We start from the raw sequence: 23,253 nt of genomic DNA, 5'->3' as shown, positions 1-23,253 counted from the left end.
TAGAAACAAGATTAATATTTTAAATCCATAGATTGTTTATAAGTTATGGATTCATACAGATCCTAGATTTCTTTCAGATATAATGGTGTTCTTTAGATTTCAAGGTTTTGATTTGTTTACCTTTTTCACCACAAGAATCTGAGAGGACCACCGTGAGAGAGAGGCTGAGACTTGGCCGGAATTTGAGAGAGAGAGGAGTTTTCCGGCGGAGAGAGAGAGGTGGCCTGGTGGAGAGAAGGCTGAGCGCCGGTGGAGCAAAGGCTGAGCACCGGAGGAGCTGGCCGGAAAGGGGAACGCCGGCGGAGAGAGCTTTCTCATGTGGAGAGCACAATCGTGCTGATAACGTGTTAGAAATATGAGAGAAGTGTTGCTGTGAAAGTTGTGTCTTTCTCATTAGCTCTCACTATCAATATATAGTGGAGGTTCATACAAAGGTTTACAGCAAAGGAGAGAATCTACACATTTAATACATATTGACTACATTCATTACAAAGATACAAACTTGGTCAAAGCTCATAAATGCTCCGGTTGAATGAGTATTCATCTTGACTAGTCTTGGACGAATGTAGACGGACCGGAGACGGGTGTAGACGGACCGGATAGTCGGGTCGGATGTAAACCTCCTTGATGTTTAATGGCAATCCACATATCCATACAATGGATTTATAACAATATACTAATTTTTATAATAATTTTAAATATCATATTCATATTGTTAATCATCATATTAAACAGTTTAGCAAAAGCATACGTGGACACTCTATCTAAGGCTTATATCATCTTTTTATTACTTGTTTGATATTTAATACTTAATTTTTAATATATTTTTGAACCATCGCGATAAATAAAAAACTTTTGAATTCGTAACTGGTTTCAAGATCCAATGATAATTAAATAACTCTATATACATAAATGATTTTATTTGGTAACAATCGCACAAAGAACAACAACTCCAAGCTTGTAAGACTTTGACATTACAGAATGTTAATAAAGCAGATTAACCAAGACCTCAGGTTTCATCTTGGAGAGGAGCGTTGTCTTTGATGCGCGGTGGTCTAACAATGATAAGTCCGCACTCTATAGCTTCTTCTGAGTTGAACCTTTTCAATCTGCTCAAATCTTTGAAGATCTGTATCATCATCATTGTTAAATTATTTTCATCATCATCAGCATATGCACTCAGAGGTGTCAATTATTATTATGACAACAAAACTAACCCTTTTCCGCAGGCTGTCCTGTATTTTTGGCTAGTTAGTTGAAGAGGTAATCTCTTATCCTTGAAAGCTCCTTTGCTTCATTTTGAATATCATCAGCCTGAAGGAATTTTGCAAGTGTATATATATAGCTTTACCATGTTAGTATAAGAGAGGAAAATTATTTTTTATAATCCATAGAGATAAGCGGCTTATAGCTGCACTAGCTGACCACAAGCTGCACCAGCAGGTGACTGGAGAGCGATCCTTAACAATGGCATCGCAAACCGTTGACCCTTTCACAAAAAACAATAATTCAACTTCAAGTTCCTCAGAGTCTAGCTAGCATATAAGATCAATTTTGGTTTCCACATGCTTCAAAAGAAAGTGAAATAAAGAGTACCTTTTCAGCGGCAGCAAGAAGAAAACCTGCAAGGTTTTAGGCAAGCCCATTATGTAGGTGTACCTATAGGCATCATCTTCACCCGTGACCAACTCGCTTTCCCTGTACTGCAATAACACAAACCACAAAGCTAATGAACCCAGCACATTGAAAGGCAAACCTATTCCAAAAGAAGAACATTGAGAAATACCTGGATTGCAAACTCTTGTGGATCCTGCCATAGAACTCCTATTCAAATTCTGATGCCCATTTGTCAAAAAGCCTGAACACAATTCCGACAAACAGTTGTAGTAACATTAAATAAATCACTTCACTCGTAAGGGACTAACCATATTCGATTTAAAGACAGAAACTTTCAAAAAGATTCTGAAGAAAAGGAACATACTTGCAGATTGAGGCTTCGATTTAAAGACAGAAACTTTCGAAAAGATTCAGAAGAAAAAGGAACATACTTGCAGATTGAGGCTTCAAGCCAGAGTAAAGCTTGATGCTACAGCTATAAAAAAACATATAAACAATCAGAATCATGTTATTTGCAGAGAGAGAGAGAGAAAGTGATTCCCATGAATTCACTATACTTCTTGATGTTTTTAGAGTCCAAAAACGTAGCAGGCGAGCAACAATGAACTGTGAAGATCTACCCAGTTGGAGAACATCGAAGGCGGATTGCGCAACAACATCGGAGGAAGACATTTTCGAAGGATCAATTAATTGAGAGTGATTGTGAAGATTCATCCCATTCGCAATCCTCTCCAATCATATATGAAAGGAAGGAAACTGAGAAGTCGAGAATGTTATTGGGTTGAATGAGAATCACATTAATTAAGGGAATTTAGTAGGATACGTTGAACCTCGTTGAACGTTAAGGAAGGTAAAGAGTTTGAAAGAAAAAACTTCAGACTAAGTAGAGAGACGAAGTTGAAGAAGAGTCGAGGAACAGAGAAAAAGAAAAGACGTAAACGGAATGGGCTTTCTGGGCCATTGTCCATTGACATAAACATTTGGACTCACAAAAAAAATGAAGTCCACGTTGTTTCAGACAATGGTGACGTGTGAAAATAAAATGTTCTGATTGGACGATTTTTTGTGCCTACGTGGACACTCTAAGAGAAGCTTATATCTCGCTTTTAGTATAGTATAGATCATATATATGAGGAAACATTATTTATTCAGTAATATGATATGAATATATTTTTATGTAGACAATAGTTTAAGTATTATTTGAAAACGTAAAGAAAGTGACTGATAGATGGGTGGTCAAATATAAGAACTTGTCTGTTGAGTGGGTTCATATGAACTTGTTTTACGCTTAGTTTACAAAACAAAACCCTCGAAAGTGTGTATTTACTTCAAAACTTAATGTTGTAAGCATCTTGCCTATTTAGACCATTTAGGAGATTTTGATGGGAGCTGTTGTAAGTTATCGAGTAAGAAATGGGATGTAGAAAGAAGATGAGGTTTTGCTTTACGGAGGTGGCAGATTTGACCCATTTGATTTGGCTACTGATCCAAAGATTTTCATAGGAGAATTTGATTTGGCTGCTGATCCAAAGACTTTCATAGGAGGAGATTGATTATGTTCTCTGTGTTTGAATGCTTTATTCAAGAATAGAAGCTTCAAAAATAGATCTTGACCCGCGTTCCCGCACGGATGTTGGATTTAACTTGCGTTCAGTGTAAATTTATAAACCATTGATTTTATAAAATCTTCATTTATATTTTTATGTTTTGTAAAATATATTTAGTGTAGAATATATTATATTATAATATAGATGTTTAATAATAATTTTTTATCTGTACGTAATATTATATTTATAATTTTATAACTTAATGCAATTTGACGTAATTGTAATATTCATATATTAACCTACTGATTTTTTTTGTTTTTTATGCATATTCTATATCTAAAATATAATTCTACTATATAAAATGAGCTATTTTTGAGACTTCTAAAGTGTGCCACATAGGCAGAAAATTCATGGCCAATCAATCTACCAGCTCATCTCAGACTGGGCTGATATCCATGTCAATTACGAAGCCCAAACAATTTATTTGAATCTCAGTCAATACTGAAGTCAGCCCAATATTCATTTACAGTATATGATACCAAGAAACTAAGAAGCTCATTCTATTTTATAAAATTACATGCTTTTGTTTAGTCTTTCGCCACAGTGACCGGAGGCGTGTTGAATCACAAAGCTTCTCACGCATCCCATTATTATGCTATTTCAATTGAGGTTCTTAATGTTGTTCTAACTTATATTTAAAAATAAATTTTATTAAATGTTATAGATTTTACTATTATCTTAATAAAATTTAATATAGATTTGATATATATTATATCAAATTGTATAAAACTAAAAAAAATGATATAAAATTGTATAATTATCAAACATTTGGCCTAAACAATATTTTTAAGATTTTGTAGATATATAAGAAACTAAATATCATACGATTAGATTTAGATGTTTAAAAATTGCATATTTTAAAAAACTTTAGTAATACAAATTGTATAATTATATAAAAATAATAATATTACTAAATCTGGAATGTTATATATGAATATATATTTATTTTATAGATGATGCATAAGATATTACCAACATTAAATAAAATTATCCGTCTCATGTTTATTTTTTTAATTGTAGAGATGACATGTAGCAAAATGCTCAAAATGACCCTAATACCCTAGATATATAGAAAATATAAAAAAAATTGAAATATAATACAATAATTATTTGTAGATCCAAACTGGTACGTTTAACTTTATGGGACAAGGAAACGTCTAATTTCAGGGAGTTAAATCGCATATTTATCAGGAAAAAACAAATTGTAATCATCACAAGTATCATTCTACGGTTACATGAAGGTAATAAACTAAACATAAACTTTATGTCAAACTAAATACTTACAAATATTTCACTTTTTCATGGAAACTATCACTCACAACCACACCTGGATCGCGCTTCTACTTTGACAACGATATTGATATCATACAACGCTTCCATGAAGAGGAATAAACTGCTATCCTAAGCCTCATAGCAAACGACACCAATCAACTTTTTTAAAATTTACTTTACAGCTTTCTACGTCAATTAAATAGGCACACTCAAATACTATTTTCTCTTACGAATATTAAATTCATCAACATAATTTATTATTCAAACTTACTTTAGTTTATAAAAAAAAAATGATTACCGCTTCCAACATCTTCGCATTATAAAAAACAAAACTTAACTAACACTTTCAGAAACTTCAAAACTCCCAATTTTAATTAAAATGTTCTTTAATTAAACATGTAATCCGCGCGAAGCGCGGACACGGGTTCTAGTCAGTATAAAAACTTGATCAACCACGTAATGACTTGCGGTTGTGATGTGGGTATAATGAAATGCTACTTGTTTGAGAAAGTGGTATTTTTGAAATATTTATGGTACAAAAATAATTTAATTGATTAATTATGAACTTAAAGCAACATGTTCGAAGAAAAAAGTAGTGGGTTAGGCTTTATGAAATAGGCACAACATTTCATTTGTCTGAAGTAATAGCATAGGTCGCATCCAGATCCGAATCTGAGATTTTGGGCGGGGAAATTGAAATTTTTTTAAAGAACTTTAATGTAAAAAAAATTCTTCATGACTTCCGTTATGACTGCGGGACATTATAGACATTGGTCCTTGAAGTTTTCCCAATTCTAAAGATGATATCTCCTGTTGCAATGGCATGTTCTTCATAATTTTGGTTATGGCTGTTGTAGTATATCTCATGTTGTATTGTCATTTAATGTGAGCATTTATAACGTGTGCCGGCTCTAACTTAATATCCCTTACTTATTAATCAAGAAGCATTTTTAAGAATAAACCTTACTTTAGTAGATTAATAACAATTTTGCCATTATTGCTGACGTGGCAAATTCACAGCCCTTTTCACCTAATTAAACTAATAAGCCTTTAATTACTAGGATATTTACAACTAATACCATTGGTAGGTATCATACCTATTATACATTTTTCATAATGTAAATGACAGTACACGGATCAAATAAAACGACAATAACCGGTTGATACTCTTTAAGCTTTTTTAACCGGTTATCTCCGGTAAAAAGTTGTATAGAATAATTCTGCTTGAGATGTTTTACACTTTAATCCAACCCATTGAAAAACCTTGATTTCTTCATAGTCACCTACAAAATAAACAAAAACGTAATGGATCTTATAAACTGGACAAATGACATTTTTTCCTGCACAACCCCGTTGCTATTAACTAATATGAGGTCCTACATGATCTGCTAAAGAGTTTATTTCGTTCTAAAAGATATTGTCATGAACAAAATTCAAGCAGAACACTATATAGTAATTACGTTTGTTGATGATAATATTTCCTTCTGATCATAACAATTAGACCATTATATCAAGATAAACTAATCAATTTATCCGTACCAAAGACACTTATTCCATTGTACAAGCATGTTTTTTTTTTTTGAACTGCATTGTACAAGCATGTTGTGAAGTACAAAACTCGCGAATTCAACTTTTTAGCAGATCTACCATCAACTCAATTAGCTTACTACCATTGATCGTAATTTCGTTTAAGATGACATAAAACTGCTTAATTCGTGAAACTATTCTGCAATGAAATCTCATATATTGCAATTTTCTAAAACACGTTTCATGTGTTAATGTATTTTTATTTTTAAGTTGTATTGTGCAACATGATAAACATTTTGAAGTTTCGTATATATAATGAGCTTATCGAGTGACTTTATTAAAACAATAGTTTTCTATTTTCAGCATTCATATTTCACATATGATAATTAAAGTCGTGATGCACAATAAAATGATACTTGATTTATCCCATTTGCATTTATATTTGACATATAGGAGATTTCATGGTTCACAATAAAACTTTAACTAAACTATCGCTCCCCAAATTTAAGTTGCCATAATTCCAAAAACTATATATCTCTATATACATACCGTACAATTATATGTCTGATTTTGTGTTATGCAATGCAAATCTCTACCTATAATTTGGGAGCTAATTACATTTATTGTGTGCAATAATTTGTTTCCTTAATCTTCAGAATTCTTATATAATAAAGTTGACTTGCCTCTCTCCTCCTGCGTCCACGTCAGCACAGAGGATGGGGCGTTTTTGGATACCTGGCGGCTCGGAAGTGGACCGGTGTTTCTCACGCTCTCTCTTGCTTCTTGCGCGTCGCGGTGATTACGTATGCGTGTATCCAACCCTTTCGTTTTGATTTTTCTTGCCTCTGCAAAACTTGAACGTCGTCCATTACAAATCAAAGGCATCACCCACTTCTTCCATTAATTAATTATATATTCTCCTCTTATAAGTTTGTAATCGATTTAGAGATAGAACTGTTTTTAGAAAAAGCTATACGAATGGTTAAGGGATTTGGTTTTTACGATCCCGAATAATCTGAGAGGAATTTTTAACTACGATGGCGACTAACCCGGAGGTAGAGGATTGTCTGGAGATGGAAGTACTTGGGTAGAGAGGACGCTGGAGGAAGTAGTATTGGTGATGAAGCTAGCTTGCATCAATGAAGTAGCAGACAGAGATGATTGCGGTCGCACGTGTGTTGTTGATCATAACATGAGAGGTAGGTATTTCCGTGAGTGGGTGATTGAATGATTATGATGGTAGGTTATTTTATTTAAAGTAAATTGTCGAGAGTAATACTGAACAGCTTTTGCAATGTCTCCACCTGCTAAAAAAGTCTTCAAAAGCAGAGGAAAAAAGATCTAATGCTCAGTAGTTCAAGTGTTTGAGAGCTGGTTATTGACTCCAATTTTTTTTTGTTTTTACAATTATTATGCTTGCTATCTTTGAATCTTCATTATCGTCCTCAGTGTTCTATTCCTCAATTTTTGACCAGCTGTGGATTTTATTGACATAGACTGAAGTCTTGAGAAGTTGTTCCCATTGTAAAAAGGGATGATTTTTTAATAATATGTAAGATTCCATTGTTACCTGCAGACAAGGACATGGAAAAGGATACGTCAACTTTAAGTCAATACAGATGATGATCCAATGGATTTTGGGTTTAGCTCACCAGCAAATAAAGATAAGAAGAAGAATTCGTTTAAGCTGTGAGTGTAACATACATCACATGCTTCTTAGACCATGTATACGCCTAATCTCATGCAGTTCAATCATGGATTTTTTTCTCCTTCATTATGCTTCTTAGATTACTTCTCTAAGATATAGTTGCTTGACAAAAAGGCCTAATGTCTCATACAAACATTTGACTAACCACCCCTAATCAATCAGGTTTCATCTATTTCTCTCCCTCTCTCTATTATGTATCTTCCCTCACTATTTCTAACCAGTTTTATGATACCTTCATTGGAGCTGACTGGTAGATGTGTAGTTGCAGAGTTGCAGGAAGCGGGTAAAGTTTATTCTGCTCAGATGCTTAGTACACTCACAAGAGCTTCCCATCCTGTTCTCGCTACATTACCTTGCTATAAAATTGATATGGTAAGAGCTTAATGATGTATAGAATGTGATTATTATTTTTTAAGTTGAAGACATGGTTTATGTATGGTGTGTTTATGAAATTCATATGTATAACAGAGATGATGAGCTTTCTGTATTGAATTTGGGAAAGTGGGGGTCATCTTTTGATATCCCAGAACTGGATGTTGTAAATTGTATATCGAATTAATTTGCTTTAATTTGAGTTGTTAGATGTGACCACGAGGAGGCAAATTCAGCAGACAAGTGTTTGTCAGGGTATTTGGAACCAAACGTTACATGCATTTCTTTCACGATTCTCAGGACAGTGACTTGAAAATGCTTCAGAAGGTTAGTTTGATGAGCTTTTTTTATTTATTCGGAGGATATGATATAGATATATTCGGTGAGTGTTTGAGGAGTCTAAATTTCTGAGTTTCGTATGAATGTGAAAAATATAATCGAGCTTTGATTTTAATGAGACTGTGGAGTTTATATACTATTAGTGTTGGTTATTGTTGTGGAGTTTCTAATATATCACTTCTTTTGTGACTTGAAACTTGATACCCCAGAAAACAGAGGTGTTCTTTCTTCTTCTTGAAGGTAAAAACATAATCCAAACTGAAGAGAAGTATCAGAAGAGCAAGGGTTGCAAGATAAGCCATTCTTTCGCTTCTATTAAGAGAAACCATGTCGTCTGAAAATGACAAAAACATCTACCAAAGCCTCTTTAGTTTGCTCTGACTCTCCATCGACAATATATGAACTCATGCTGTCTCTCAGTTCTGACTCATGTCTAACTCCCCTACCACAAATTCTTACACAACAATAGACAAGAATAGCTCAAACTTTATCTGATCACCGGACATACAGGTTTGATTAATGGACTACGCCCTACATACTACGGCTTCACATCACGAGGTTAAAACTTACCTACCATTCTTCTGATATTTTTGCAGTAATTCCCCTGAAAGAACATATGCAATTTTTGTTTTGGTCAATATTGCAGGCTCTGCAATAGTTCCAAGTTTATGAAGACAACTTCAAACTCCCCATTGAGATCTCAAAAATATTCATGCACTCCAAACAGAGGTGATTTTAATCCCTCCCTAAATTATTTACACTCTATTATATAGAGACAAGTTTGTTCTACTGTATAGTATAGCATGGTGATATATTCATATTTTCATTCATACCATGTATTCAACTGATAGTGAGAACTAAGTGAATATACAATTTATACAAACGTCATCCCCAGTCCATTACCAACCAACGATTCTGATTCTCCACAAATACTCACCGACATCTTCCAAAACAGGTGAAAGTCTGAAAATTTCTTTGAAAATATTAACTCATTTGCCATTAGTAAGGAATATTGTTCCCTATTTAGTACCAAACAAACACATTTAAGCTTCACTTGCTTGGAACCAGTAAGTTTCTTTTTTTTTTTTTGCTTGGAATATTGCTAACTATAAAGAGCTAGATATAAAGAAGAAGATCTTAATCAGCATCAAATTTTGGGTACTAATTCTATCTGCAAAGCTCATGTTATTTTTTTATATAATGTATTCCATGTTCTTGAAATTGCACTTTCTTTGGAACAGGCGATCCAATGGGCGAAAGGTATGAGAGAATAGAGATATCACATCTTTCATCACGGCCGCAGAGAAAGACATGAGCAAGAAGCTCCAAGAGAAAGATCAGGAGATGATGACCAGTGGTTAGAAGTGTTAAGAACAATTCATAGGAGGCTATAGGCATCCATTAGTTTGGTGTATGCTGTAGGAGGCTGATTTATTTAGCATGATCCATGAATAACGACTTGCACAGTATCTGAAACAATGATTGTAAATTTTAGAAACTTAGAATCAATATAATAATGATTTATATTATTTTCTTGGGCATTTTGAATAACAATTAAAATGTACTAATATATATCCAGGAAGAGCAAGAAGTACTCATTGAGCAACTTCGGAAGAAAATGGCTTAAAGCAAAATGAATATTTATGTTTCGTGTTTATCAGAAAGAAATAGATCCTTAAATACACAACAACCGAAAGCATGAATCGCTCTTAAGTTATACTTTCATCATTTGTTTCATATTTTCAAATTATACTATCAAGTTAGAATAAGTTTATTTCTAAGAGATTGAAACAAAATCCCTACTTAGAATTGGTACTTGGTCAAATTTTTTTAACCGTAAGCTTCATTTCTCTCTCACATGTGTTTTATAAATCATTTAACTTCAAACCTACATACACCAGATCGAATTTTATTTTCCCTTTATGAGCTGGATCCAACCTGTTGTTTGATGTGTGACAAGAAACATAAGACTTTGGAGACCTGTATGGTTCACATGCATAAGCACAATGGTTTTTTTGTTCCAGAGGTTGAGTATCTAATCTAGAAGGGCTTCTCACTTGCCTCGGTCTTAAGGTTCGGACTCATCAGTTTAGCATTGCTGTAAAGCTTTGAATTTTCTTAACTTTTATTTACTCTTATCCTACTGCTGATCATGATTCAGGTCAAGAGAGACTTCATGTGTCTCTACTGCAGTGAGCTGTGCCATGCATTCAGCAGCTTAGAAGCTGTAAGAAAGCATATGGAAGCAAAGAGTCATTGCAAATTGCATTATGGTGATTTTGAGGAAGATGCTTTGTTGCATGTTTCCTTTTATAAAAAAAAATGTCATTTTTTACTTCACTTTTTAAAGACAAATCTGAATTTACATTTCTTCTATCATGAATATTTTTTAAAAGTTAATTTGTTGTTTGCTACTTTTGAAATTCATTAATTCTCCCTCATGTACTAACTCCTACCATCAACTTTCCGTTTAGGATAAACCAATAAACTTCAAAAAGAAAAAAAAATTCCCCTATACATACGAACCATAAACCAATAAAATGCATCGCCTGCCAAAACTTTTAACATTTTCACTCAGCATGAGTCAAAAATGCATTCACATACCTTTGAAAGTTAAGGACTCCAGGCCTGAGATCTCTTAACATGCACTCAGAAAATCCATTATTAGGTAATGACTCTCGATTCTTAATTGTCAAGAACTAATAATTCTATGTTGATTGGACTAACAAATACCAAATGAAAAATAAAACTAATTGAATTCAAAAAAGAAAATAACGTCTGAACCCAGCGCGTAGCGCCGGAATACCCCTAGTGAGTTAATAAAAGTTAAAAAAACGGATTCACTATATAAATATTCCAATATTCTGCAATGTTTGTATACATTGAAATATATTCCAATAAGTTTGCATATATTTTTTATTGGTTATCGGCGTGGCCCTTATGGTCATTTGGCAACTCAGAATGGTCACAGTCGGGGTAAAGAGTGTTTGGATTCGCAAAACGATGGTAAATTGATCTGAGGATGGAAGATCATAAGAGACGAACATAAGACTTGCTTTTTAGGTTTCAGAAGGATTGCAGAGTCTGGTGAGCTGTTGGAATATTTCTTTCCACGTTTTTGAAGAGTCTGATTTGTCTCCTTTTATATGCACTATGCAGAGTCAGTTTGATTTTTCAAGTTCTAGCAAGGATCAAAAACTATTAAAGCTGTTGAGAATATACATAGCAAGCACTACACCTTGATCTTTGGGTGACCTTGTTGCTTATAAGTTACTTAAATCTGTTGATTATAATATGGTATTGATCGATAAAGACATTTTTTAATTTGCCTATAAATTATTTTCTTAGTTGTCCATCACTCAATATTTGGCACTATAACTTCCTAAGGTCAAGTTGTTAGATAACGATTTCAGAGATATCAAATCAAATGAAACTAGGTTAAGACCCACTCCTTGCGCGGGATAAACATTATATATATAAAGTATTTTATATATTATATGTTGGTATTGTCATGTAAGCAGACCATTAACTACATTTTGTGTACATCGCACAAACCATTTAAGCCAACCAACATATCCTGCTAAGACATTTGCAACATTTAAAAACTTGAAGATATCGTGTGGAGCTGTGCATTTTAGATGGTACAGAGTCTGCAGTGTTTGTTGTTTTCTATGCCGAAATTTCATGGTTGACTAATGTGCGTGCGGCGGAAATCAGTGAACTTATGGTATGCTTGAGTGGCCACATCTTATCGCCTAGACTTTATTTATAAAGAAACATGCCTTGACAGACATTTTCTTTTTGCAGGGTGTTGGTGTGGGAGACTGTAAGGGCCGAGGTTCCACAATTTCTGCAAAATATTGTTGGCAGAACGTTCACTTTCCAGTTGGAGCTAACTGAGTTAGCATCAGACCTTCACTGTTACATGTATCTTTGACCGCATCAGCGTCCCCTCACAGCAACATTTGCGATTCAGGTAAACCATATTTTGAAATTTATACTCCTCCTTACATAAATGAAGCGTTGTACTTCATAAAAAAGTCATTGACAGGATGGGCACAACTATCCTGATGACGATTTGCATGGTGACGATATAAGTTTCCTGAAATTGCTTAGACGTGACAAGACAAGTGCCACTGACCAGAACATTTGACGTAATGACCTCCACATGAAACCCAGGGGTCCATCTGCAGCAGAACAGCAAGATATGAGCCCAATTCTGGCAGGATCATTGCAGAGGAACAACAGCTTCCAGGAGCTGGTTGCCCACTCAAGAAGGCTCGCACAGTGTAGTTACTCAAGTGATCTACCTTATAACCCTTCTATTTCTTACAAGCTTAAGTTCACATTATATTTTTTTTTGTCGCAGGAGCTGTTATAAAGTTACAAAAATTACTTTGCAAAAAGTTATTATTACAGTTTAGTCTGAAAATGTTTAGTTGGATACATATGAACTTACTATATTTTCAAAAACATAAATTTATATATTTACATTGGGTGGTTTGTAAATCAGTTACTTTTTTGTCAACAAAATGATAAAAGCGTGATTTTAGTTAAGACTAAAATCACGCGTTTATCATTTTGTTGAAAAAAATATAACTGATTTGCAAATGAAAATAATTAAATCTTCATCATATTGTTAGAAAATAAGTTCAAAATTATAAATATTAAACGTAACAAAAGTTAAAATTTGTTATATAACCTATTATGAGATATGGTAGATGTTTAATAAATCTTTACCTCTTGTTATTATCGTTTGTGTAGGTTAGATTTACAAAAGATTCTTTGGTTGATACTTGATAGTAATTCTAACAATATTAAGTTAGTCATCTAAAGTTCATCGTGGTTCTAAAGTAATTGTTTCTGTTTTTTCTTGTTAGCATATTTTAGGAAACGATTTGGTTATTTTAGATGATATTGTTAGAGCTTTAAAAACTATAAGAAGATGAAATAAAAATCACTTTTTTTTTAATTTTGTTAGCGTAACGTTTGAAAATTTATTGTTTGTTCTAGTTAAGATTGTTAGAATCTAAGTTTGAAAAAAGTTAAACGATTCGTCATTAAAACGCTGTATAAATACCGTATAAACCATAACCATATTATTCTGCTGTTACCAAAAAACATTACAGTGTACTACTGAACAGCGTATATACGGGTGTACCAACCGTATTTTAGAACACTGGATTTTTCTAATATGCATGAATGATAAATGTTTATGCATCTGTTTACATTTCATATTGCATGGAACCAAAATATTTATTTTTTATTCATGACGAAGAGAAGTCATGGAGAAGAAGAAGCAAATGTCTATATATCAGATTATTTCTAATGAGGACCCAACTTTCATAGATTTAAACATGAGACAATGAGGAGAGAAAAAAACAAATGAAATGTGTGTATACATATTGTGAAAATGTTTGTATTAATTATAATATACCGTAAAGGATTAGACACAGTTGTATTAATGAACTTTGACAGATTCAAATATAATGTATTCATGCTTGAACTTATAAAGGTGAAGGTTCAAATATATTAATAAAACTACGTTAGCGTATTTTGATGTTAGTGTATTATGGGTAGTCGACAGAATCTTTTTAGTTAGAGGGGAAAGATATTTTGTAATGTTAATCTAATAGTAATGAATGTTATATTATTTTCTAGTGACAATTGAATAGATCCAAATTTAAATGATAACATTTTTAAGCAGATAAAAAGTAGGACTTTATTTTAATAGATTAGATTACTCGTAGATCTTTGTTACGTCCGATTAATTTTGGTGGAAATTGAAAATCAAGATATCGTTGAGCACATTGCGTAATTAGACGCTTGGCCTTTTTATTAATTTTGTTTGGGTAGTACTAATATTTAATATAATTTTCTTGGGTTATGAGTATTTAGGTTTTATAAATTAATATGGGCTTCTGCTGTGTGACTTAGAGTCTGAATTATAATTGCTATATTTTAAACAGTTATGGAGGGGATTATATGATGCTTCCTATATGTCGTCACACAATTGTTTTTGAGAAATGGCTTGTTTATTAAAGGATTCCTCAAAAGAATGGCGTCAGAATTGATATCGTATGTCATGATTATTGATTAACGTAATAACCCGCATAGTGTTAACTATAATGTTGGAGGATGGGCCGTCGGCCCATTCGCGAGTTGGGTATTAAAAGACAAGTCCAGCAAAGCCCAATCAGGGAAGAGACGTCCGCGGCGCGCGCAGGGAAACAGGGACCTAGGACGCGTAGTCTGTACCTACCGCCGATCGTAGATAAGGAACCTATGCAAGCAATAGGGAAATGATGAAGGGCCAAACCAACTATCTGACACACAACCACTATGAAGCGGATAAAGCGCGCCTAAAACGAGTATAAATAAAGAAGAGCATTGAATGAGAAGGAGGCAGCGAAATAGAGAAAGAAAGACTAGAGAGATAAAGTAGAGATAATCTCGAGTTCATCTTTAAGACTACGAGTTCTTCTTTTATATCTTTTACTTCGGCTTTTTGTAAACACTTCATTAAACGAAACCTTTGTCACCATTAATCATACTTATATTCAACATATAATGATAGTATTATTTATTTTTCCTTTTGGTCATAATTAAATTTGTGAGTGCTAGCTTTTTTATTGTGATTAAAACTGGACGGATGATGAGTTAATTATTAAATGTTTTATCATAGTACGCATAGGCCTACTTACACACATCATCATTGTTCTTTCTTTATGTCAGCATGATTTTTAACGTTATCTTAAATGTCAAACACTAGGGTAAAATCCACCTTACGGGCGGATATGCAAGTGAAAAGCAATATACAAATATCTTAAATTCTGAGACATATTTAGAATATTTAGTTTACTCTTAAAGTAATGTTAACATTCACAAATTATTTTGATACCTTTTTACAAATCATAGACTTAAAAAGAAATTTTACTTTTAATCATGTAACTATTTTATAATTATAATATAATAAATAAACAAAATTATTCGAAATTATGATTGAATTTCAGCACATAAAATATTAATTATTCTTTTCTTATACATTTTCTTTCGAATTTACTGTTAATATACTTTAAAAAAAAATCTATTGATTTTACTATTATGAGAGAGAACCTTAACTATAATATGCTTTATTGTGAGTAGTGCAGAGAATTGATTTTTTTTGTTTAAAATTTATTATATATTTTTAAATAATAATTGCTTATATATTATGTATGAATCATTATTTTTGTTGATCTTTTATATTTTACGATAAAAAATTTTGAGGTCATGATATCCAACCTAAATTTCATTGCGTTAGTTATAGGAATCGATATTTTATATGATTATAACTGGGCTATGTTCTACTCTAAATTGACAGTGTATATCTTCTTTTATTTCTGTTTATATGTTTTTGTCAAGTTGTTTAGTTGATACTCATAGTATAATATGCTTTTCTAAAAAAATACCATTCTTTATGTTTTATGAAAGTAGTAAAAATAGATACATGTAATAAGTAGTGAGTTTGTAGATTTATAGCCTTCTCTAACATGTTCTCAAAACTTTTTTCTTCGGTGAGATTATAGTCTGTTTTTAGAATTTAATTTGGTTGATGTCTATACATTTTCATGAAAATAATCAATGTTCATATTGTTTTTGGTAAATAGTTTTTCTAAATTTACAATTTTTCCAATTCAAATATACCATAAATGACTATTTCCTGAATTTATTAACAAATGAGTGATTACATACAATTATTTAAATAGTATTTTTATTTTTTATATATTATTGATAAATCAGATAATTTTAATAGTATCTAGAATATACTATTCAATTTTAATTTTTTTAACTTTTTAGGTTGGATATAAAATAATAATATACGTTTCTGATATTTGATATGGGAATAATAATAAGAATTTATCTACAAAGTTTGGTGTAACTAAACTTTTTTTTGTTTGAGTATTGAACTATTTTATTACCTTATTACAAAGTAATGGTTCAATAGATTGATCTAAAGAATTGTTGTGTAACATATAATGTCAGAAAAAATAAAATATAAACATAAAAAATAGTATCTTCTCCGGAGTATTATGATCTTCAAGTAAAATATTAGATGTTGTTTTTTTTATATCTTCAAAGTATCATTCGATGAGTTGAGTACATTCTTTCCATTAGAAGAAACCTGTGATCTAGGTCAGTGATCTCACATGACTTGGTTGGTCAAGATGTCCTCCAGACCCTCCATTGGGGGCTTGAATATAGGCAGGCGAGTCTCCCCTGAACATGGAGTCAAGTAACCTTACATACCATCACTGCAAGCAGTTCCAAGAACATTTGGGGAGACTTTAAGAGTTGCAAGTATAAAATCAAACTTACCAGCTAACTTAATACTCATCCACTATGAAGTAAAAGAATATGATAAAGTTTTGTTTCTTTTAAATTCTGAACGTTAGCTCCTGTCTGACGGTGCTATGAAGAGCATGTCACAAAAACTGCCGGCTATACACTTCTTTTCATCCTGCAGAAATAAAGAAAAACACTTGAAAGACAATCATTTAAGAAAACAAAGCCTGATCTAAAGGTAATTACTAAAACATTAGAGTGACGTGTTGGCACCTTTATATCTCATTCCACTAACACATACGATGAAAAAAGTGAACAACGACAATCTCTTCCACTTCTTCTCTTTATTTTTTTTTTCTCTTTTCAATGAGAGTACACACAGAATGAAGGTTTGCTAGACTTCTTATTCAAGTGCTGTGAATAGAAGAAAGATGCAGTTTTATCCTGGGACTCTAATCGCTATACAACCGTCACACTACGGGGCCTTTTTTGAGTTAAGGAAAGAGATTCCTAAGTCTCGACTCTGCAAAAACTCATTGTCCATTTCGATTAATCCATGGTATTTCTGGATTTATTCAATGTTTTTATAATCTATCTCACAATTATTCAGATTGTGTCCCTTTGTAATTTAAGGTCCTACATATTCAACAACCTTTAAAAAACAAAAGAGAAACCATTTTTTCAGAACGTGAGGAAGTAGATCGGTATTTGCAAGTTGCCGTCGGCAAGCTTTCAAGTAGGCAAGGAGAAGGTTCGTATTGGCCATCTTGGTGTTCTTGCGTCAAAGAGAATGTGAAGATTGATTTGTTGGAAGCGATGCATTTCATGGAATAAGAAAACCTTATTTATAGATCAAGTTTTCATGCGTTTTTTAATCAATAAATAAGGTTTTTAAATGTGCGAGAGTGGGAAAAATGGGGTAAAGACTTAAATGCATTATTTTTAAGGCGGTAAATATGTTCCATATGGGCTTGTGACGTATGGACCTGTTATTTGGTTTAGTTATTATAGAAATCCATTATTAGAGATATCAACAAAACATAAAAGAGATTTCGGCTTGCCACGTCGTGCCCAAGACACTTCAAACAAAGCCCATTCGATTTCATATTGCGTAATGACTAAAGCCCCTCAATTTTCCAAATAAATGAAATGATGCATTTTGCAAGGCGGGACACGTGTCACGACCAGAACACTCGACTTATTGACATGGCGCTGACATGGCATCACAGGAGAGAGGCAAACATATTTTTATATATAGAGATATTATGGAAATCCATTATTAGAGATATCAACGAAACATAAAAGAGATTTCGACTTGCCACGTCGTGCCCAAGACACTTCAAACAAAGCCCATTCGATTTCATATTGCGTAATGACTAAAGCCCCTCAATTTTCCAAATAAATGAAATGATGCGTTTTGCAAGGCGGGACACGTGTCACGACCAGAACACTCGACTTATTGACATGGCGCTGAAGTGGCATCACATGAGAGATGCAAACATATTTTTATATATATAGATAGATATATAGATAGATATATATAGATATAGATTCTTTTTAAAGTGGATGCATAACAATTCTTAAGTGATAAATTACGAGTTCTTAAAAAATTTTATAGTACATGTAGGATTAAAATCCTAATTAACACTCGCCTTAGACATAATAGAAAATTCCCATGAAATGCAACCCCATGAACTGCAATTGTTGTCATGACTAGGTTTACTACGTTAACCGACACAAATCCGATCATATAAATTAGAGGCCACAAAAACAGCCCAACTACAAAAAAACTCATGTTATTTCCACCAATGTATTCACTCAGCCACTCTTAATTAAAAAATATAGTCCAAGTACAAAAACTCAAAAGACAATTCAAGAACATCATCTTCATTTTTAACTGCCCATCCAGTGGCTTTGCACAAACAAATAACTACAACTTTAGTTGCAAACAAACTCCTAAAGTTGGATTAGCATATTAGCAATCATATATGATATCATATACTCCTAACGAAAGACAGTTAACGTGATAACAAAGTCCAATAAAAACTATATATTCGACTTATATTCTATATGATAACAAAGTCCAGTAAAAATTCTAAAAATAAATAATTTTGTAACTATATAATTTTATAACTTTGTAGAGTTATTAATTAAAATTTTTTTATCACAATTCTTTATTTTTAAAATTAATTTTGGGTAAAATAAGAAAATAATTTAATTATTGTTTGTATAATTGTTAAATTTTATATCCGAATTTTATATCTTTTTTTACACTATTTGATTTATATACTAACAACTACCTAAATTAACACTTTCCAATCCCGTAAACCTCAGCTTTTTAACATGAAAGCGCTAATAACGCTAATGGTCAGTCAAATCATTACAAAGATAAGATATAAAAAATATCAACACATATGAATTTGCCGGTCATTCTTATATCAACCTAATCAACCTGTGTGACTTCCAATGTTCCATTTATCACCATTACAGACAACACAGAAAAAACAAAAGTTTATAAAAAAGAAAATGACAAAATTCAGTACACAAAACTACACAACGCATCAACAACATATCTGGCCCCGCCCTTGTGCAGGGGCTATGCTCCTAGTATACTAAATGTAAGACAAATATATGTCAATTATCCAAATTAACGTCTTAAATATCAAGATTATATAAATAAAATAATCTACATGTATATAATTATATTATGTAATTTACATAAAACTATACTACTATAGTTTAATTAATCAATTTATTCTGTTTATATGATTTGATCGGTTTATATATTGAACCATATATATATATACTATGGTTTCTAGAAATAACACATATTCGGTTTATACAGTGTTACCGAATCAAACTACTTTTTCTATTTCGATTTGGTTTGGTTTTAGTTGGTCCGGTTTTTACCAAATTGAACACCCTTAATTCAAATTACTAAATCCTAGATAGTTTACAAACGTGGTTCTTGTACTACAATGAAAATCATCGATATCAAAATCAGATAGTTGGTCCTGTTTTACATCTTAAATATAAATTTTTCATATTTACCTCATACCGAATTGTGTATCAATGCAATTATATTAGATATTTAAGCATACAATATTAAGTTAGTATTTAATTCATTCTTTTAATAAGGAAATTATCATTTATACGTAATTGTCTCCATGCCCAGCGAATATGGTCTCGAGTTTGGTTTATTAAAATTTTTTATCATATACTTTTATGTTTGGGTTAATATAAGTTTCCCTAGTGAATTGATTTTAGACTTACAAATTGTGTCCATAATACCATCCAACTTTTAACTCTCGTTTATTTTGTATTTTGGACTTTGGTAAACAAAGAAGAAGAAAAAAGTTGCAGACCAGTACTGGATGAACCTCTTTCCAAGCGCAACAACAAGATGGGGTTGTTCAGATCACAGCCATTTAATGAATTTCCTCGATGGGGTTGAGTAGAGAAGGAAAGAAAACTTTAAATATGATCGACACTGGATAAGGAAAGAATTTTGTAGGAGGTGATTAAAAGGAGTTGGAATAGTGGTATCTCTAGTCAGTCAAGCATTATGCAAAACATTGCAGGGTGTAGGGAGGCCATATTGACTTGGAAGAGAAGTGCAAAACTTAACTCAGAAATCAGGATTCAGGAACTTCATCACAGATTAGATGAAGCGTCTCACCAAATGCTTTACGAGCCAGGTCTGCTGAGTCAATTGAGGAAGGAGTTAAATGAAGAATATTATAACGAAGAAATTTTTAGAAGCAAAAGAGCATACTTGATTGGTTGAAGGCAGGAGATAGGAGCACAAAATTATTTCACGCTATCACAAATAATATAAGGGCTCAGAATAAAATCCATAGTCTCGTGGATGCGGAGGGGAGAGAGTGGTTCGAAGAAGAGGACTTGTGAAGAGTAGCAGAAGACTACTTCAAAGCTATGTTTGCTTCGGAGGACTTAGGTTTGGAAATGCAGGAATGGAGATGTGTGCCCCCAAAAGTCTCCCAGGTTTAGAACGAGGAGCTGTTGCAAGAGGTTACGAGGGAGGAGGTGAGACGCGCGATCTTTGAAACAAATCCCCAAAAATGTCCTGGTCCGGACGGTATGAGCACGTTCTTTTATCAACACTTTTGGGAATCAGTGGGAGAAAATATCACAGAGATGGTTCGAGAGTTTTTTGGTCTGGAAAGCTTGAAGAGCGTTTAAAAAGATGAATTTCTACTTGATACCTAAGAAGCTTAATGAAAATATGCTTGATTTTAGACCGATCAGCCTTTGTAGCGTTGCCTTTAAGAAAATATCAAAGATTTTGGCAAAAAGGTTGAAGAAGATTCTTCCATTGATCATTTCCGAAACTCAGGCTGCCTTTATAGAAGGCAGAAAATTCAGGATAATATCCTGCTATCTCATGAGCTTCTCCATGCTTTAAACTCCAATAACAAATGCTCAGAGGAATTCATTGTTGTTAAAACTGATATCTCCAAGGCGTATGACCGGGTGGAGTGGTCTTTTCTGAGGCAAGCTATGAAAATTTTGAGATTCTCAGATTATAGACCATATATTTTACCCATTTTTAATCATAGTCTATAAGTGTTTTAAAGTGTTTTAAGATACAATTATTATGTTTTGGAGTCTATTTAGAGTATTTACAGGTTCAGGGACGTTTAGGAAAAATATGGTGATTTTAGAGTCTTTTGGAGCTTTGGAGGTGCAGAGTTGTACAGACACGTCAGATGTTTAGCTATGGATGGAGACCTTCCGACCGTTAGATTGAGCCCATATTTTGACAAACGATAGAGATTTGAGTTAGCTTTCCAATGCCACCGGTCTCAGGTCAATCAGCATCCTGTAGCAGACGTCATGTCCGTTTTCCTAAATAGGGGTCAGTCTGCCTCGCGAGAAGAAGCTGCCGAGAAGAGGAAGCCACGCCGATCGATGCAGCACTCTGCACATCGATCGATGGAGATCCCAGATCGTGGGCCTTGTATATATTATGACTGCGTGAAGCCCAGAAGCCAAAAATTATCAAAATGCCCTTAGACGATCAGAAACCCTATTTTACTGTTTTCTAAGCCATTGTTGACAGCAGACTTCTTTACGATTTCTGTTTCATTATTTCTCTTAGAGGAGAGAAGGGAGGAACTCCTATCAGAGTCCTCCTGGAACTCCTTTGATTTTATTTATCTATTTCATTTCAGTTTTTCTATCTATTCATCTATGATTTCTGTTTTCATGTCTGAGTAGATCCACCTGTTAGATCCAGGGTTCAGATAGGTTTGTGGGATTAGCCCCAAACTATAGATCTGCCTTGTTGTGATATTCATGATAGATCTATACTTATTGCTTGTTCTAGAGTAATTAACTAGAATATTGATCATAGGATTGCATACACAAGCATCCTTGTTATCCCATCCTGACATCTATCTTTCATATTAGGATTGCTAGAGAGGGCTAACCGCCAATTTAGCATCCTAATAGGGGAAATCATCTCGCGCATAGGCCTGGCTAGAAACCATCGATCGATGTCCTCAACTGACTATCGGTCGACGTAGGTAAAGGTGTATCGGTCGATGTTCCAATAGGACCATCGGTCGACACTCTTTCGTGATCAAGATACTAACCATTGAGACACGAGATCTAGCGAGTTAACCAGTGAAACATGCGACAGCTGATCAGTGAGTTAAACGGTTGAGCTCTAACATATCATGCATGCAACAAATAGGTACCTATTGGAATTATATTCTCCAACACATGAATAGAAACCCTAGATCTAGCAACCATCCTTCCATCGAACAACCCTTGCCAAGCTGAACAATTGACTTGTTCAACTTGTTTACTGCTTTGTTTATTTATTTGCTATTTTACTGCTTTATAATCTATTAGCCTAGTTTATTATAAATTATTTAGATATAATCGGTTCCCTAGCTCCTTGTGGATTCGATCCCTAAAAACTATAACTCGACCTCTTTTGATATGAGTAACACTCTTTAGGGTAATTTGAGTGATATCAAATTTAGTTAGTTGAGGACATCGATCGACGGGTTCTAGCCAGGCCTATGCGCGAGTATGATATGCCCTACACTTTTTTGGGGGAGGTTCTACTAATATTGTGTTTTAGCTAGTTAAAAAAAAAAAACAGATCCGAGTAGACGATTGCTCAGCACATCGACCGATGACACCAGCTCGATATCGATCGACAGCGCTTCATATCCAACAATTGATTGTCTCTTCATTGTGTCGAATGATTGCTCTAGCCATCGACCGATGAGACCATGTCACTATCAATCGACAGCACTTCATCAACATCGATCGATTGTCTATTCATTGTGTCGATCGACACTGATGTCGAGCACATTATCGTTTTTACTTGTTAAATTGTCTACTTATTATTTATGTTCTAACCATAACTCCGACTAGATATACGCTGGGGACAGTGTAATTTAAGTCTGGGAAGATGTTTATTGATATTTGCTTATCTATTGAGTTTTA

General features: G+C 33.4%; 3 long non-coding RNA genes across 7 annotated transcripts; 1 reads left to right on the top strand and 2 right to left on the bottom strand.

Moving 5' to 3' along the window:
- Window positions 1–837: 837 nt before the first annotated feature.
- On the bottom strand, window positions 838–4,419 carry LOC103872981. 4 transcript variants are annotated; one of them, XR_001958499.2, is made up of 6 exons: window positions 2,175–4,419; window positions 1,982–2,092; window positions 1,787–1,858; window positions 1,597–1,703; window positions 1,218–1,489; window positions 838–1,129 (listed from the first exon to the last, which is right to left on the bottom strand). It is a non-coding gene; the product is annotated as an uncharacterized LOC103872981 (long non-coding RNA). The 4 variants fall into 4 exon arrangements; XR_004448426.1 differs by having other exon boundaries at window positions 2,049–2,092; window positions 2,175–4,418; XR_001958498.2 differs by having other exon boundaries at window positions 1,218–1,703; window positions 2,175–4,418.
- A 64-nt stretch (window positions 4,420–4,483) lies between these two features.
- LOC108872028 lies at window positions 4,484–19,270 on the top strand. Its single transcript, XR_004448427.1, has 7 exons — window positions 4,484–9,000; window positions 9,089–9,171; window positions 9,294–9,397; window positions 9,684–10,515; window positions 10,604–12,169; window positions 12,250–12,418; window positions 12,494–19,270. It is a non-coding gene; the product is annotated as an uncharacterized LOC108872028 (long non-coding RNA).
- Window positions 16,412–22,042, bottom strand: LOC117125961. 2 transcript variants are annotated; one of them, XR_004448429.1, is made up of 2 exons: window positions 16,801–22,042; window positions 16,412–16,736 (listed from the first exon to the last, which is right to left on the bottom strand). It is a non-coding gene; the product is annotated as an uncharacterized LOC117125961 (long non-coding RNA). The 2 variants fall into 2 exon arrangements; XR_004448430.1 differs by having other exon boundaries at window positions 16,873–22,042.
- Window positions 22,043–23,253: the final 1,211 nt, after the last annotated feature.

The sequence above is a fragment of the Brassica rapa genome, chromosome A01 (assembly GCF_000309985.2).
Source record: "Brassica rapa cultivar Chiifu-401-42 chromosome A01, CAAS_Brap_v3.01, whole genome shotgun sequence".
NCBI lineage: Eukaryota > Viridiplantae > Streptophyta > Magnoliopsida > Brassicales > Brassicaceae > Brassica > Brassica rapa.
The sequence above is the reverse complement of the archived record's forward strand: the minus strand, read 5'-3'. Positions and strand labels throughout refer to the sequence as shown.